This window comes from Taudactylus pleione, unplaced genomic scaffold, assembly GCF_031769625.1.
Source record: "Taudactylus pleione unplaced genomic scaffold, aTauple2 ptg000162l, whole genome shotgun sequence".
Lineage (NCBI taxonomy): Eukaryota > Metazoa > Chordata > Amphibia > Anura > Myobatrachidae > Taudactylus > Taudactylus pleione.
Window position 1 is genome coordinate 199,238 of NW_028284564.1, and position 19,487 is coordinate 218,724.

The window sequence follows — 19,487 nt, forward strand, 5'->3', positions numbered from 1 at the left end:
GGAAAAGGCATTGTTCATCACCAAACTGTTCTTGGATGGTTTGGAGAAGTTGCACTTGGAGGTTGTTTTTGGTACCATTCTTTATTCGTGGCTGTGTTCTTAGGCAAAATTGTGAGTGATCCCACTCCCTTGGCTGAGAAGCAACCCCACACATGAAAGGTCTCAGGATGCTTTACTATTCGTCAAGTGTGAGTTAGGTGATGTTGAGAGTTGGTGATTTACAATAATTTATTTAACCAATAGTTATTAAGGGTGTTGCTAAAGTGGTGGACTACTTGCCTACTCTCCCGGAAGTAGCGGAAGGCTCCCTATTTTTCTGGTAGCCCCCCCGCACCCCTGAAAGAATAGGCAAATCTCCCACATCTCACCCACTTCCTAGTGAAGAGGGCAGGATGGGGAAATTTTATGGGAAATCTGCAGGTCCGTAGGGATGGGGCTGGGCTAAATGATCTGAATCACATCATTAAGCTACGTCCCCTCCTCTTGGGTCCTGGGCCACATTTTAATGGGATCGTTAGTATAATTTCCCTGCATTGGGTATAAAGCACAATGATTCCTATGGCTACATGCATTTTTTGAAAAGTATCAGTGTGTTTTCATCAACAAGTAGATCTTACTAATGCTGGGCATACACTACCAGATAAAATGTCTGTCAGACCGACAGACATTTTATCTGGCAGCCTGCCAGCCGCAGATGTCGCCGGCATACACTGTGAGACTTCTCTCACAGTGTATCAGCCCGACATCCACGCTCCGCCCCCGGGGGAGGAGACATTTCCCTGTTCCTTGAACACAGGAAATGTCTGTCTGTCGGCTGCGCTGGGCATACACTGCCCGATGTGGCCGACAGTTAACCGGGAAATATCGCATCGGACGGGCATGCTTGACAATCCAGCGTGTCGACCGAGCTATATTTAACCCTTGGTCGCCCCCCCCACACGCTACAATTATCGCGGCTATCCGGCGAATCGTCCCGATAATTGTAGCGTGTATGGCCAGCATAACTGCTTTAGGGCTTGTTTACATTTGGATGTAAGTCAGTGTTATGGCACACCTCTCAGATGTAGCAGTATACGTCCACTTTACCACAGAGCTCATAGGTGTTACTTCCACAATCTCCCTGAAATGCTTTTTCAAAAGTACTCAAGCATGGTTTAATTGGTAAAACTACAATCAGCTACTGCAACCTTTTACTAATTAATCAAGACATTAGTGTCTGGAAGCTGATTTAATTATGTCATGCAGTTATTTAGTAGTGTTGGACTTTTACATGTTTAGCTGTGAAATGGGTGAAAGCAGTTGTCATATGTATCAGTGACTTTTAAAACAGCTGCATTATAGACATTATGTGGGTGATTCAGTTGTTTATAGCTCCCGTCTAAACTGCACAAGAGACACTCAATTGTTTGCGCAACCAGCCTTGCACTGGTTGCTTTGGATGCATTCTGACTCCCTAGTGCAGGGGATTAGCTGCCTTCTCATTGCTAAGTGCCGGGCATGTTGCAGTTAAGGTGTGCCCGTCACGCAAGACCAGCCCTGAAGCCCTACATTACATGGATTTCTGCTCGCACGTTGGGAGTGTATGAGCAAAAATCCGCGATAAGTGCAGCCTCGGGGCTGGTCGCCCAAAACAATTTAATAGCCCCCAGTCAGGAGATACACTACCCACAAACGATTGAATCCCCCAATGGCTTTTTACTTTTGCAGCTGGTCCTATATTAACATTAAACATCTACCAAACTTTTGTGTAAAGTGGCATTTACAGGGGTATTCAATATGGGTGCGATAACATCGTTTTTGCGTTAATATCGGAGCTATGACGTCGTCATAGCAGGTTTTAGATTTACACTGTATTCAATATCAAAGACTTATCGCAGTTTTGAAAAGTCTTTGATAAAAAACGGGGATAACTTTTCACCATTGAATAGGTGTCGAAAAAAAGTGCAGAATTGGGGTTTAGGGGTGCAGGCTTAAAAAAAAATAGCCCGCACCCCTGGGAATGACATTTAAAAAAGAACTGTGTCAAAAAAAGTAAAAAAAAAAATAGGGACACCCCAAAAAATTAATTTAAAAATTGGGGTGCAAAAAAAAAATGGGAAAAAATTGTTTAACAATAGGGAAATAGGTTCAGGGATATTCTGCAAGTATGCGGCAGGTGTTTTGAAGAATAGAATTATAGCGGCAGGTGCATAAATGCAGAATTTTTAAAAACTTACTTTAGGGACATCAAAATATGCTAGTACCCATTTGCATGTACCCCAAATTTGATGGGACCACTTAAAAAAACGAAAAAAATAACCTAAGTGCTCTTCTGCAACACTTCTTCAATGTCGGGAAAAAAACACCTGCTGCGGCTATTTAAATCCCCGACTTTCAATTAAAGGCTAAAACGGGGGTACCCATAGTGTTCCCCCATGTTTTTACAACTTTAGGGCGGTCATACAATTATTTTAAGGAAAAATTCGTAACTTTACGCAAATCCAAGTTCGGAGTTTCCCGTTTTCGTTAATTTTATATTAAATACAGGGATAAGCGGGAGCGCGCCCGATATTTTAACGCAGGTAAAAACTCCGATATGAAACGTTAACTTCGACAGTGAAGTTAACGTTTCATATTGAATACCCCTCATAGACTTTAATGGCATCCGCAGTGCAGTTTATAAAAACTGTATCAGTACATTGGCCCTCCTTCCTACTGTCACTGGGACCAGGATGTTCTCTGGCAGTGAAAGGATTCATAGTGATGTCATTTTTCTCTCTCCTGAACTTACTGCAACCAGGAGAACTGTCATGGGAGCTCCTGTTCAGTTCTATCCTGTACCCTCTGCGTTAATCAATTACTGATGAAACCGGTGCTGGCTGGAATGTCAGCTAATATTAGAATGCTATCTTTTTACTGCAAAGATGTAGGTGGGACATGGATCATGTCTTTTAAAATCTAAATGACAATAATAGTAATTTAATAATTACATAAATAAAATATTCACTGACTTCCCGCGCAGACCTTTTTCCATATCCAAAATGATGTTCCCTATTTTTCATGGCCTGAACTTTGTGAAAATATATGACCTTATGGAGTCTATTTACTAAGCCTTGGATGGAGATAAAGTACCAGCCAATCAGCTCTTAACTGCAATGTCATAGGCTGTGTTTGAAAAATGACAGTAAGGAGTTGGTTGGTTGGTACTTTATCTCCGTCCACATTATCTCTTTCCAGGGCTTAGTAAATAGACCCCTACGTACTTTGCATCTGGTCTCAAACAGTCCTTTACTCCCAGTCCTATACCTGCTTCTTGTCATACTAGGTATTAATGCACGCAAAAGTTTTGCATCCATATGCAGTTCTAATATACTGTTGAGCAGGAAAAAAAGTTTCTAACACTAAACTGTATACACTCTATCTCTGTATCTTAGACCTAATAAATCAAAAAAATAAAAACAATATTGAGTGAAATGGATGCTTCTGCATACTATAAAAATTGGCCTGGTGATGAAGGGGTAAAAACCAACTGGTCATTAAGTGGTTAATGTTATCTTTATTGCCCTAATGCACAATGCTAGAAAATATCAATATCATTTTCATTAACTAGGGGCATATTTATTAAACCATTTATACATTAAATAAGTATACCACAATAATGGAAATTGTTACCTTCTTTGGTCACAAAAAAAAAAATAGTACGATTTACAATCACCTTTTTACTCTTCGCGGACAAAGGGCTCTTGTAGGAGCTGATCTTACTGCAACAAAACATTTATACATTTCCCTGGTATATAATTTCCTGTTGTCATGATTTCCGGCAATAAGATTCTGTACATACGGTATCAAGGTAAATATGTGGCGGATGATAAATAGGTCTCCAAATCTTTTTCAGATTTATTACTTAGTTTTTTTTTTTTTTTCATTTTAATGTTTTTAAAATAGCTTTAATACACTTCAGTATTTGTTATACTGAATTCTAGAGTGCCATCTTGAGGTTATTTTGCAAATTGCATTTATCCTATGAATAGTACAGTACTTATAAGTTCTAATTGGATTTATAATTTTTTAATTTTTATTAATCCTTTTGTAGCCTGTGGATATCACAATTTCTATGTTTTTTTACCCAAGCATTCATATCACCTGTTAGTGAAATCAGTACTGTCAGCTCCAAAATATTCATAACCACAATCATGTTCGTAGACCTAGCAGACATTAGTGTATATGAGGCTTTTCTGCTTTACAGTGTTCCTCAATTTCTTGAAATCTTTGAAATGTGCAACTGTTTTGATAAGTGCCTAGTTTATTTCCAGAACGTTGTAGCCAGTGGGAGCAATACTCCCACTGGCTACAAAAAGTTGTTTTGGGAAATAAGATAAATTCGCTCTATATGTGGGCGGGATACATCATCGCTAAAAATGTGGTCAAACCTCCAAAAATTGTGTTTTCGGAGGTTTGACCGCATTTTCCATATGCACCAAGCTCCGGAAAGCAAATTTTGGACCCGATGGACAATGTCATCTATAGATGGCGTTGTCTAATAGAAACCTATGGGCTTCTTTTTGGAAGACTTCCCAGAGAGGGATCCAATAGTATCCCTACCAGGGTCCCCTGTGGCTTGCATGCACTGCCCAACTGCGGTGCATGCGTAGAGGGGCTACCGGAGGGCCACAACTAGAGGGGTGCTAAGGGGGTATGTGACCCGGGTGCCGGACTTGAGGGGGTGCTGGGGAGAGGCTGCCGGGAGGCTAGGTTGCTGCTCTTGTGGGTTAGGAGCCGCAGTCCTGCCTTGAGAGGCAGTCAGTCTAATGTGGTGCCGGTAGCAAGCCAATCTGTGCTCGCGGACCAGCAGCCAATCAGCAGAGGCTGCTGGTCCGTGAGCTACAATTGGTTTGCGAGCTGCGCCACATAACAATAACAATGACAATGATGGCAGTACTGACCGCTCCTCAGTGTGTGGCTGCCCCAGTGTGTGGCTGCCCCGTCCCGCGCCACCCGAGCTCACCCTTCGCACGGCCCTGGCAGGTAAGAGAAGGGAAATGGGGCCTTACTGTGGCTTAAGGTAAAAGAGGCCTTAGTGTGGCTTAATGTGTAAGGGGCCTTACTGTGGTATAATGTGTAAGGAGCCTTACTGTGGCATAATGTGTGAGGGGCATTACTGTGGCATAAATGTGTAAGGGGCATTACTGTGGCTTCATGAATAAGGAGCATATCTGTGGATTAATGTATAAGGGGCATTACTGTGGCATAATGTGTTATAAGGGGCACTACTGTGTCACAAACCACACACCCTTTTCATCCTCTATGTTGTATTTTTTGGGGGGGCGCCAAATTATGGCCTTGCTCCATGTGACAAATATCCTAGTTTTGGCTACCGGGTCATAAAGCCAGAAGTGACCACACTGCAATGGACAGTTCTTATTGGAATAGCTATCCTTTGCTTAAATATTTATGCATATGGTGTTACTAAACGCTGGTATTCATGCGATCATTGGCTGGATGCATCACATCCAAAATGCGATGCTTAATGCATCCCGCCCTCAGGAACATGCAGTCAGGGTAGGCAGAGCCTCCCCTGTCATACTCCTGGGATTTTATATAAAAATTACTAGAATAATACAAAGAAGATATTTATAACTTAGAAATATCTACTTTTGTTTTTTGTAAACATTTTTATAGTTAACGCTCACCAGCGGCCACAGCACAGGCAGTGAGCTGCACAGAAAGAGAGCCCTGTATGCTTCTCATGTTTACATGGTCAGTTGAGGTGTTTTAAGTTGGACCCATTTGCCCCCCCCCCCACTGCCCGCGGGTTACAATATAAACCCCCCCCCCCCCCCCCCCCGGGCCTTGGTGTTAATCTCATCATTGTAAAGAGGGGGTGGGGCCACGATGATGCTATCGCACTGTCACGTCAAGTGCTCCGCCCCAATGATGCGTAACTGCCGTGTCACGCCCTTTTGCCGCAACACGTCCCTCCACGGTTGAAGCCCGACCGCTCCCTAAAAGTTGGCAAGTATTTAATACAGTATTGACTTGCTACAGATAGATTTATACAAAATGACTGGTTATGAAAGGGTAGATGGAATTAAGTCACCAGCACAAATGAGCATTAACTGCTGCTCATGGTTTGATTGCAGATCTGTATTTCAATAGCTCTGGGCACTGTACACAGGGAGAAACTCTGTGACTCAGCCCGCAGCTGATTGAATCTGCCCCGTAATATAAAAAAAATAAAAGGCATATGCACATAAGCCAAGAATACTGGTAGAGTGATAGCTGAGTAGCTGCATATTGTGCCATTCAGTGGCTGCAAAGGCAAATAGAATTATAGGATGCATAAAAAGAAGGTAAATGGACATGATGCAAACATGGTAATACAAATGCGTAAGTACTAGAGATGTGCGCCGACCCTCGTGTTTTGGATCTGGATCTCCCCTGGTTTTGGATCTGGATTGGTTTTGCCAAAACCTAACCTCCGTGTTTTGTTTTCGTGTTTTGATTTTGGATCTGGATTTTTTCTTAAAAAAATTAAAAAAACAGCTAAAATCACATAAAATTGGCCTTTTTTTGTTCCTACAGTATTAATAATCTCAATAACATTAATTTCCACTCGTTTCCAGACAGTTTTGACCACCTCACAGCTCACAAGGGGACCAGGAAGTGTGCTTTCCAAAAATAAACAAACAAATTACTTAAATAATGCTTTGCAAATCTTCTATAAACTGGCATTTCCAAACCTGTAGAGGGACATAAAAAAAAAAAACATAGTTCAAACTGCTGTTGTACCCACTGTCCACTTAACCATATGAGATATATTATGAACCAGTGGAACTGAGCAGCAAATGCAACATTTCAGACCTAAGGTTTAAGTATTACGTTGTGCGGCTGCGCCATGCCTACTTGCTGGGAGTTGATTTTTTTTCATCCCAGAAGGGGACCAGGAAGTGTGCTTTCCAAAATTAAATAGACAATTGACTTAAATAATCCTTTGCAAACCTACTGTTCTGTAACGGAATTTTCCGATCTGTACAGGGACATTAAAAAAACAGAGTTAGTTAATGGCCTTCAAATTGCCATTGTTCCCACTGTCCACTTCTTCTTAGATATGTGAATGTGATGTGGAAGGCCAAAAATTGGGTGGACCCACACATGGCTGATTGATCAACCATGGCGACTGAATTAGTGTCATAAGGAAGAGGAGGCTTTGTAACTGGGTGTCATGTTATGAGTTGGCCATATGGCGTATGTTGCTGTTAAGGGATCTGGCTGGTTATCAGTGGACACATTAGTTGTTGTTATTCTGGGTTGCCATCTCCTGAAGGGTGTTTATTTTACCAACAGACAGAGACTACCTACCTATCAGCTCAGGCATAGACCCTTTCTGAGGAACAGAGCTCTTTTGTCTGGAGGGAAGCCAAATAGGTGGGACCCCCTGTACTTCCAACATCTGAAGCTCTTATCTCTCCACATTATCTATGATAGAAGAAAAAAAATGCCATTGGGGACATCTAGCTCCTCTTTCTGTACCCTGCTTACCCTTTTTGGACATGAAGTCCATGATGGATGGTTTGGAAGAAGAAGGCCTAGCAACAGATGGGGATGGTCATTATCAAGACCTGGTCCCCCCAGTGGGTGTAGTCTGGGAGGTATTGGTTGGCATGCAGGCAGCGGAATAACAAAGGCCTCCATATTGTCTGTGCTTACTATTCCGTATTTCAGTTTGCTATTCAGGTAGGAATAAAGTCGGCTACAGAACACAGTGACAGAATCACTGGATGCCTTAGTGCATGCAGGCCAAATACGATCCATGAATTCCCAGACAGACTCCGGACAGATGAATCCTTTGCTTGTAATAATCTTTGGTAATTCCTGGTGGGTGTTATAGCCAGACACTTTGAAGGCTGTAACTTTGTACTGCTTTATAGAAAACATGTGAATGACATCTTTCCACACTGCAGAACATGATGGAGAAATGCCTTGAAGTTCAGCACCTAGAGCATCTTTTTTTTTTTTTTTCATGTTCTCTGAGGTCTCTCCTGACTGTGAAGAAAGATTCTCCACACTGAAGTCTTCCATTGTGACTTTTTAATGGTGATTTCAATGTTGTCCACTGGCTGAGATCCATATCAAATGAGGGTTGTGTTTTCCCCATGCAAATGAGACAATTCACATCCAGAAGGTGACTCTTATGTTTAGCCGTGGTGTCAGTCTCTCTTTTGGCTGAATTAGGCTTTAGTTTTCTTTTACAAATATAGGCTTTAGTTTTTTAGAGCATATAACTTTATAAGCTGTTAGGATAAAATTCTGCTATGTTTTTAGATTAAAAAAAATTTTTTTTGTAACCCAATAACTTCCAAAAAAAAGTTTTCATTGCAATATTCAAGCTGCCCCTTGACAGACAGCAGCAGAGCACCCCTCCGCAGCTATACCGATGACAGGTGTGGCTGACAAGCACAAAAAAAAATTGTTTATTATTTCGGGCAATAGCCCCTCGACAGACAGGAGCACAGCACCCCTGCACAGCTACGCCGATGACAGTGACAGCCAGGTGTAAAATTGATCATAAATTAATTTAAAAACAATTCATTGGGTGCAGCCCTTGGCTGTTAAATTGATCATAAATTTTAAAAATAAAATCATTGGTTCCTAAACTTTAATTTAAATTGTCAGGCAGCAATGCCCCAACCAGCACATAATGGAAAGGAAAATGGTGCAAGATGGAATAGTCCTTGGGCCCTCCCGCCCACCCTTATGTTGTATACGAAACAGGACAGTTTAACAAACCAATCATTTCAGCGACAAGTACCGCCAATTGTGGCTGATATGATTGGTTTGTTTGGACCCCCATAAAATGTGCTTTGGACATGGAAAAGAAAATAATCCCATACACAAACTGGCTTTACATTACAAATCATCCTCGTCCTCGTCATCCCCATCAGTGTGTACATCCTCTTCTTCACACAATATTAATTCATCCCCACTGGATTCCACCATAGGTGCCTCTGTAATTTTTTTATGCAATTGTTGGTCGAGGTCTTCCTTGTGGAATTTGTAATTCATTTTAATGAACATCATGTTTTCCACATTTTGAGGAAGTAACCTCCTACGCCGATCACTGACAAGGTTGCCAGTTGCACTGAAAACTCTTTCAGAGTACACACTGGAGGGTGAGCAACTTAAGTAATGCAAAGCCAGTTTGTGTATGGGACTCCAAATTGCCTCTTTTTCCTGCCAGTACTGAAAGGGACTGTCTGACATGTCTATTAGGATGTTATCTCTGAAATATTCCTCCACCATTCTGTGAATGGAGACCATATCACACATAGTCATGGTAGAAGACATGTCACTAGTAGGCAGTTCTCTCAGGCCCGACCAGATGTAATTTTTTGGTGACTGATCTGCATGACCAGCAGGCATGCTGTAAGAAAAATTATTTTTTTCTTGGCAGCTGTTGAAACTGAAGGAGGAGATGACGGCGTTTCACATGCGGCTGCAGCTGACAATTTTTTGACCAACAGTTCTTTGCATAGTTTTAGATTTTGGTCTTTTGGAAAAAAACTCAAAAGATAGGTCTAGGATCCAGAATGGTGGCCAAAATATATTATCCAGACTTCAATAGATTGACGACTCTTGGATTCTGGTGAAGTGAATCAAGGGTTTGATCCACGAATCCGACATACTTTGTGCAATCTATCCGTTTCAGCTCCTTCAATTTCTCCTGCTGTTTTTGCAAAAGTCTGATGAGGGGAATGACCTGACTCAAGCTGGCAGTGTCTGAACTAACTTAACGTGTGGCAAGTTCAAAGGGTTTGAGAACCTTGCACAACACGGAAATTATTCTCCACTGCGCTTGAGTAAGGTGCAGTCCCCCTCCACGGCTATGTCATAGTCCGCTGTATAGGCCTGGATGGCCTTTTGCTGTTCCTCCATCCGCTGAAGCATATAGAGTGTAGAATTTCACTGAGTTACTACCTCTTGCTTCAGCTGATGGAAGGGCAAATTTAACAGTATCTGCTGGTCATGCAATCTTCGACAAGCGGTCACCGAATGTCTAAAATGTCCGGATATTTTGTGTGCCAAAGAGAGCATCTCCTGCACTCCCCTGTCACTTTTTAAAAAATTTTGCACCACCAAATTAATTGTGTGAGCAAAACATGGGACGTGTTGGAATTCGCCCAGATGTAATTCTCTCACAATATTGGTGGCATTGTCCGAAATCACAAATCCCGGGGAGACTCCAAGTGGGGTAAGCCATTTAGCAATGGTTTCCTTGAGTCTTTCTAAGAGGTTCTCAGCTGTATGCCTCTTAGTGAAACCAGTTATTCAAAGAGTAGCCTGCCTCTGTATCAGCTGTCTTTTGGGAGATGCTGCTGCTGTTGTAGGCAATACACCTACCCAGTGGGCTGTCAGTTATGTAATCCTTAGTTTGCCCTGTCCCACTTGTCCACATATCAGTGGTCAAGTGGACAGTGGGTACAATGGCATTTCTGAGGACATTAATAAGGTTTTTTTAATGTCCTTGTACAGATTTGCAATTGCTCTTCTAGCGAAGTGGAAATCTAGAAGGGATCTGGTATCGAGGACACAGGACCTGAATTAACTGTTGAAAACCCACTGCAGTAATGGCGGATACTGGATGCACATCTAATACCAGCATAGCTGTTATGGCGTCAGTAATCCGCTGTGCAACTGTGTGATTGCTGTCATACTTATTTGCCCTTGCAAACGATTGTTTAACAGTTAACTGCTTTTTGGAGGATACGCTACAAGTAGTCTTCCTCCTGGTCCCCTTCTGGGATGAAGATCCACTGACAGCAACAGCAGCAGCAGCACCAACAGGCGTAGTCATCAAGGATCCTTCTGAGGAATCACGGATAGGGGAGGAGTCAATCTTGCTTGGAATACCAACATTGATCACGACTGGAGTCTGGCAGCACAAGGTTGCAACTTGCGTTACTTTCTGGATCTTGTGCACTACTGCGGTTAAGCTGAAAACCCACCCACACAAACAAAAAAATAAAAATATGACACTTTCATTGTTGTTTTTTTTGATTGAACATGACTTTAGTCGCTGGATCTTGTGTGCTAATGTGGTTAAGCCTAACACCCATGCACACACAGAAGAACAAAATATATAAGACATGGACACTTGTATTGTTTTTTTTTTTGATTGAACATGACTGTAGTTGCTTGATCTTGTGCGGTAATGTGGTAACACCCATGCACACACAGAAGAAAAAAATATATAAGACAGTGACACTTTTTTATTGTTTTTTTTTTTTTTAAGAACGACTGGAGTCTGGCAGCACAAGGTTGCAAGTGCAACGTGCGTTGCTGGCTGGCTCTTGTGCGCTACTGTGGTTAAGCATAACACGCATGACACACAGAAAAATATAAAAGACACTTTGATTTTTGATTTTTTTTTTACTTTTTTTTTTGGAGTCCAGAACTTGGGCACAGAGATGGACACAGCAGACAGCCCAGATGGATCACCAGACAGCACAGTGACAGCACCGTGACCAGAGACCAGAATGGATCAGCAGACAGCACAGTGACAGTGACCGCACCGTGACCAGAATGGATCAGCAGTCACCAGCCCAGGACACAGCAGATAGCACCAGCACCTCTCCCAGCCATACACTACCCACCCTCCCTGTTCACTTTACACAGCCGGAGTGGAAATGGCATCCATCGCGTGGTCCCTTATATACTACATTGATCATAGAGACGAAAGCTCACGAACCGCGAGATTTCAGTCTCTATGGTTTTGCCTCAGTTTCAAGAACAGAGTAAGGCGGGAACCTCTGAGCCTGCTTGGATCCGACTCGGATATGCTAAATTCGGGTGGGTTCCGTTCTCTGGGAACCGAACCCGCTCATCTCTAGTAAGTACTAAGGGCCTGATTCACTACAGATCGCTATTGCAGTTCTGCTGCGAAAATATGCTAATGAATGCAATCGCAAAGCAGTCGCACAGCCAGCATAGAGATGCCCACTACCGCTATCTCACATCCGTAATACCTTGCTGTCCTACGTATACATCGGGAACATCGAGTAACATTGGCCCCTCACGCACAATTACATCAGGTCTGACCTTACTCAGAAATTGCTATCTTCGTCGCACGCAGTGAGTAGTCACGATGCGTATGTCATCACAATGGCTAATTTATGCACGGCCATGCAACAGCGTTCAAATGGACAGGCACGCCTGCGTTTCTCCGACCACTCCCCCATCACCACCCCCAAACTCTGATGTCCCGTCTTTCTGTCTGCGATGGCTTTGTATCTGCGGTGCATGCACAGTATGCACCATTGGCCAATGTACGTACGCTTTTGCAGTTGCGATCCGTAGTGAATCAGGCCCTAAGACAATATATAGAATATAGGGTACACTTTAGGCATCTCCCTTTTAACGGACTGCAGTGAGTGCTCCCATTTTGTTTTTACAGATGTGCAGGCTCATTAATAAGAGGAATGGAAGAGGTAATTTTATAGATATTACCTATATAAATGAAATTGATGAGTAGCACCTCCACACCCTTTGTTTTCATATTTGCGTTAATTTGCCTAGCTTGTATGTTTATCTGTATGCACTGCTTTTCTCATTGTGACATCTTTAACAAAAAAAGCTAGGCAAGACCGTACTCTCACCTTGTACTGTCTGCTAATGTTGCCATTGTCAGGCACTATGTCCTGACCCTTTGTGATATAGCAACATATCTGTTAGTGGTCATGAGACCGCTGTCTGCCCTGGTAGTCCTGTTTAGTTGGAGGTGTATTGAGAAGTAGGATGGTGAAGAGACGGAGACAAGGCTGTCTCAGTCTCTGAAAAAAAAAATTTGGTTGGGGGTTTACGAGTACCCAGAAACCCCCCCCTGCGTGCACTAGTGGGTCTATGTACTAATAATCACGGAACTGCCTCGATTATTATCTATCCATATTGCAGGTTATATGAAAAATGTTAAATCTTATGGAAAGTTAGCACTGGTTAACATGCGTGGCTAATTGACTAGCAAATAATTTACACCCAGCCCTGTTACATTGAATTTGCCTGCAATAAAGCATGTAAATGGGTTATCTCTGCTAATTTAATTCCACCATGGTGGATAAATTCTATGAATACTGTGCTTGGAGAGCTCGTTAGATTAACATGAGTATAATGAGCCCATCTGCAGGATGTCTAAGTATTTTGTTTGGTCTTAACACCAGGACACCACCCTGGATTGTTCCATATTGGTGTCTGCTGCAGGCACAACTGTGTCTCTTTTCCATTGCTGGCTCACCATCTACAGACAGCAACTGATAACCTGCATATTGGAGGCAAGATTAAGTTTATTCCTTTTTACAACACCCTGCACTTGGCTTTTTGGTGGAGAATAGATTCCCCTTTTATGGGTTTTTGTAAGCGGTCTGGAGTGGTCATGAATAAATGTAGATCATGCATTTGTCATTAGGACCAAAAAATGGCACGTTCTCCTCCTAGCCCTTGTCATTTCAGAAATATCTGTCATGCAGTGAGGAGCACAGCAGTATGTTGTCCTGTGAGCAGATCTTTTGGCCAATAACAAGTGGTGTTTAGAATAAAGGAACTAGAAACTGCCATTTTCAGTTTTGTGTTGACCAACCAGGATGCTATATATATATATATATATATATATATATATATATATATATATATATATATATAATATATATATATATATAATATATATATAAAATTTTATTCTATATGCACCTACACTGAAAACCACAGAGCTACAGCAACAATCTCTGCTCCCTCCATGCCCAGGGCTTTTTGACAGATGTCCATCTCAATATTTAAGCTTTTCTGACACGGCCGTATTCAATTACAAGCGAAAAGTCAGACTCGGCGACGATGATGTAATTTTCGCCGATTTTCATTATCCCCGTATTCAATTACATTGACTTTTCGCCGGCCCCGAAAAGTCAATGTAAAAAAAATGCAGAATTGGGGTTTAGGGGTGCAGGCTTAAAAAAATGAGCCTGCACCCTTGAGAATGACCCCTTTAAAACGATCTGTGTCAAAAAAAAAAAAAAAAATTCGGGACACCCCAAAAAAATCACTTTGAATTTGGGGGCAAAAAAAAAAATGTTGGGGGACAAAGTTAAAAACTAGCGAACTTGACTCTGGGGGGTCCCCAAGTGTTTTTTTTTTCATTGCAGCTGCTTGCGGCAGGTGGGTTTTTCATGATTTTTTTTCAACTCACTTTGGCAACTTTAAAATATGCTGACCCCCATTTTCAAGTACCCCAAATCTGATGGGCATAGTTATTTTCCCCTAAAAAAATTATAAATGCTCTTCTGCATCACCACCTTCAAAGCTGCATTTATGCACCTGCCGTGGCTATTAGAGACCCCGACTTCCTTCAGGAGATAAAAATGGGGGTACCCATAGTGATCCCCCATGTCTACACATCTTTAGGGGGGTCCCTGGAATATTTTCGGAAAATTCCCGTGTTTTACCTGTAAAAAAAAACGGCTTAAAAGTTTTAAAAAAATGACATAGGGTCCCCCCCCCCCCCCCAAAAGCCAAACCAGCCCCAGGCTTGCCAGCCAGTCCTGGTTTCTAAAAACACGGGGAACAAAATGTGGAGGGTTTCACCGTATTTTAGAAACCAACACCTTGCTGCAGGGACCAGTCCTGGTTTTAAATATAGGGGGAAAAGAAGACCCCAAGTCGGTCATCGCAAGCCGGTGATCTTGGGCGAGTCTGGGACCCCCAAAGCGGGTGGGTATGGGGTTAATAGGGGGGCCAAATAATGTAAAACTATTGTATTTTACAGTGGAACTACAAGTGTCAGCATGCCTGCCATTTTGCACTTGGGGAACTATAAGTGCCAGCAGACATGCGGCACCTGTAATTTCACTGTAAAATAAATAGTTAAATAAAGACAAATCGCACACACCGTGATTAGTATAACTTTATTACACACACCTACCCATTCACACATAGTTATCTGTACCAGATGCTTCCGTCCCCTTCTCCAGTAGAAGATCCGAATTGACTGGCCCTGCAAAAAAGATTTCATACTCGCCTATATCCTGGCGCTGGTCTCCGCAGTAATCCATGAACCCTACACATTTTGTTCCCCGTATCTTTAGAAACCAGGACTGGCTGACAAGCCTGGGGCTGGTTTGGCTTTTAGGGGGGGAGGGGGGTGGGGTTCCCATGTCATTTTTTTTTACACTTTTAACACTGTTTTTATTTTATTTTTTTTTACAGGTACAACACAACGGGAATTTTCGGGAAATATTCCAGGGAACCCCCTAAAGATAAAAAAGGAAAAAAGGAATCTTGGAGCCTAGCCAACCTAGCACTTATGGATACAACCAATATGTTTGCTGCAGCTATCTGTTGTATATAAGGGGATCGCCAACCCTTATTGAAAGATACAATTGTAAAATAGCAAAAATAACAGATAGCCCTGCAATCAATAGGATAATCCACACAATAATTTTAATATGTAATATACATGTTTATTAATACAATATTTAAAATAATAATAAAATTGGCCAATATTGAAGAGAAAAAGAAAAAAAAAAAACAATTATAAAAAATGGACAAACATAGTATGCAATATTCCACTTGTTCTAATTGACAATGAATATAAACTAATCTCTTATAAAAACACCATTAATATGGTACCATCAATTAGTAGCTATATACTCAACACATGCAGAGACTGCACATTGAAAATGAGCATATATGTTTTAGATAATCAATAATTACTGGTCAAGCTGCAGCAAACATATTGGTTGTATCCATAAGTGCTAGGTTGGCTAGGCGCCAGGATTACTTTTTTCCTTTTTTGCTTTATTGTATATATCATTGCCTTGAATCAGGCAGCCAGTCATAAATATGAGCACTTTGAAATGTCTATCAGAAAGATTAGAAAGGAGAAATATATATCTGAATGAGAGATATCCATCACAATCTATAGATACAGAGAATGAGAGTTTAGAAGATATGCATGGTCTTTTTAATAGATTAGAAAATGTGTGTGTGAATGAAACTAAACATTGGTGGGATCAGATTCTGTTACAAAAATATCTGGACCAAAATTTCATCCCAAGGGGATTGAGGATTTTAAAGTCACCTACTTTTCATGATGATAAGCAATTTGTAGAGGATTGGAATAATATTCTAGATACCTGTTCTAAAAATTTGATGAAGTTACTAATAAAGTACAGGGAATCAAAGGTAAAAATTATACAAGAAGAAATAGAAACAACACAGGAATTGCTTAAGGGATTCTCAGTAGACCCAGCATTTATAGAAAGGGACTCTAAAGTAAACAAAAAAATTGAAGATTATGAAAAATCGATTGTAATAAGGAAAAATGGGAAACTCAATAGAGATAGACAGGATTATGTCAAGGGAGAAGTGAGATCCTTTAACAGAAAGAAAAGATTAGGATCCAGTGCAGAATATGAGAACGAATCAAAATATATTTGGAAACCCCAGAGGAAACAAGGATTAATTAATAACAATAGGAACAATTATGGGAGAAGTAACCATTTTGAGGAGAGTTATTATAGAAGACAACCCCTCAGAACATTGAATAGACCATTGACTCCTTTACCACTGAGGAATAGATTTGAGGTATTCAATGATCAGGCATCACCCAAGAGGAGGACATATTTTGAAACAACGAAAGAAAGAGAGGATGCTAGAATGAGAGGAGGAATGAGAGAAGAAGAAATAGAACATGAGAAAGGGCAGCAACATTTTTTGGGGGAAGGACGCAGGTTTCAGAGAAACCCAGGTCGGAACCAGTCAGGAGAAAAGTGGGGTTCAAAACGACTAAGAGATTTAGAAGGAGGGGAACTAGAGGAAAAGGCCAATCCAACAAAAAATGTAAGATTAAATTGAGCGCCATTGGCAAAGGCATATTCAATTTGTCTTCAAAAAAATTGACAGATGAGTTAAAATTGCTTGAAAAGGGCCTAAGTTTTGCACCTGTGTCAAAACCCAACCTCTTCAATTTATTTATAGACCTCAATAGGTATATTAGGACCCTAAGTAGAAAACGGTATTTTGCTATGAAAAATTTAAATAAACAGAACATCGATGGAGCCCCTATAGTTTTTGATAAGGAGGATGACAAGTTAGTGGAGATATTAGAATCTCTAGATACAGGTGATACACAAAACACTGTTATACGATGTAAATAGGGATACACAAATTGCCAAGTCCAGTAATTTTAAAACCAAATCCAATTTCTATCCACTACAACACAGAGGACCTTTCATTGAAAGTTTCTTTAAAGCAACAATGGAACAATTTAGAACCCTATGTGAAAAGGCGGAAAAAGGTTCCATTAGGGATAATTTAAGTAAACAAGAAAGATTAGCTTTAAAAAATATATGTGCGGATCCAAGTGTCATAATACAGCAGGCAGATAAAGGGGGGGGCATTATCCTTTTGAATATTGAAGACTATTTAACGGAAGCATATCGACAGCTGAACAATCCCTGTTTCTATGTGAGGCTACAGTCGGACCCGACGGAGCTCTACAAGAGACAGCTTAAAGACATGCTAGACGATGCCCTGAATGAGAATGTGATCTCAAAGGACATATATCATTTTCTTTATTCACAATATCCAGTGGTCCCAACATTTTACTATCTGCCAAAGATCCATAAGTCATTGACCTCACCCCCTGGTAGACCTATTATCTCGGGGGTGGGGTCAATGACTAACAATCTTTCGGCATATGTGGACAGTTTTTTACAAAAATATGTAAAGTCCCTAAAATCTTATATAAAGGATACTACACATTTCCTAAATATGATAAGAGTTGTAGAATGGAAATCCACTTATCTTTTGATTACTTGTGATGTAGAATCGCTTTACACTAATATTGAACAGGTGCTGGGTATTAAAATGGTGGATCATTATTTAAAACATGACAACACTATTACAGATGAAACAAAAAAAATTATTCTTGCATCCATACAATTTATATTATGTCACAATTATTTTCTTTTTAATTCACAATATTTTTTACAAATATGCGGCACGGCAATGGGGACCAGGTTCGCCCCGACCTTCGCCAATCTGTTCATGGGGAGGTTTGAGGATGAGCATATTTGGGGGAGCTGCGGTGCGAACTTGGTCCTCTACGGTCGCTATATTGATGAATTATTTTTTATTTGGGATGGGGATTTAGTTTCAGCCACTAACTTTACAGACGGATTAAATCAGAATAATTATGGTCTAAAATTCACTAATACTATACATGCTACACATATGACGTTTTTGGATATTGCACTTTCAGTGGTGGATAATTGTATTACAACAGAGACCTATATTAGCAGCCGTGGATGTCGATGGCAGCCGTGTATTATAAGCACTAAGTGTGTTATAACACAAAGTGTTCAACTGTTTTTTTTAACTGTTATATAATTACAAACAATGAACAACATCTACAACAAGGTAATTACAATATCATTCCTTACCAGTAGTTTGTGTGTTGTGCATTATTGAATATATTGCAAAAATGTATCAAAAACTTCTATTAATGATCTCACTCCATGGAATCATCTCTAAGACTACTACATCCTTTACTCTCCCTGCAGCTCATCCTTTTGTACATATTGCTGCCTCAGTACTTTCCTCTTCTCTTACAAACACATATGAGCTTTTAACTTATCTAAACACATTGACAATAACATCCACAACCTCTCGCCATAACAAACATTCTGTCAAATCCCACAAATATATTTATATCTCGCTCCTGTTGCTTCTATTAGCTGGTGACATATCTCCAAATCCAGGCCCAACCCACATGCCACACCCACAACGAACTATAAATCCAGCTAACCTCATAAATATTGCATGCCTCCCTTCACCATCCAAGTCACTAAAATGTGCATTATGGAATGCACGCTCTGTCTGCAACAAACTAACATCCATCCATGACCTCTTTATTTCAACCAACCTCAACCTTCTGGCAATAACAGAAACATGGCTAACACAATCAGACACTGTCTCCCCTGCTGCACTTTCACATGGTAATCTACACTTCTCACACACCTCCAGGCCTGGCAATTGTAAAGGAGGTGGGGTAGGAATATTACTCTCCCAATCTTTCACATTCACAGTTCTCCCACAGGTACCTTCACTCACATTTACATCATTTGAAGTACATTCTATCAGGACTTTCACCCCTTTCTCTCTGCGAGTTGCTGTTATCTATCGCCCGCCTGGGCCACCGCACCAATTTCTGGAACATTTTTCAGCCTGGCTCCCTCACTTCCTATCCTCAGACATCTCCACCATCATTATGGGTGATTTCAATATCCCCATTGACAGTCCACAATCTCCTCATGCCACCAAACTATTCTCTCTAACCTCCTCTCTTGGCCTCTCCCAATGGACTGACTCCTCTACTCATAAGGAGGGCCACTGCCTTGATCTTGTATTTACCAGACTATGCTCAGTTTCTGATTTCACTAATGCTCCTTTCCCTCTCTCAGATC

General features: G+C 41.1%; 1 protein-coding gene across 2 annotated transcripts in view; it reads left to right on the forward strand.

The window, feature by feature from the left end:
• The window catches only part of TNFAIP8 (TNF alpha induced protein 8), a 151,626-nt gene that overhangs the window by 49,171 nt on the left and 82,968 nt on the right, over positions 1–19,487 (forward strand). The window lies entirely within an intron of this gene.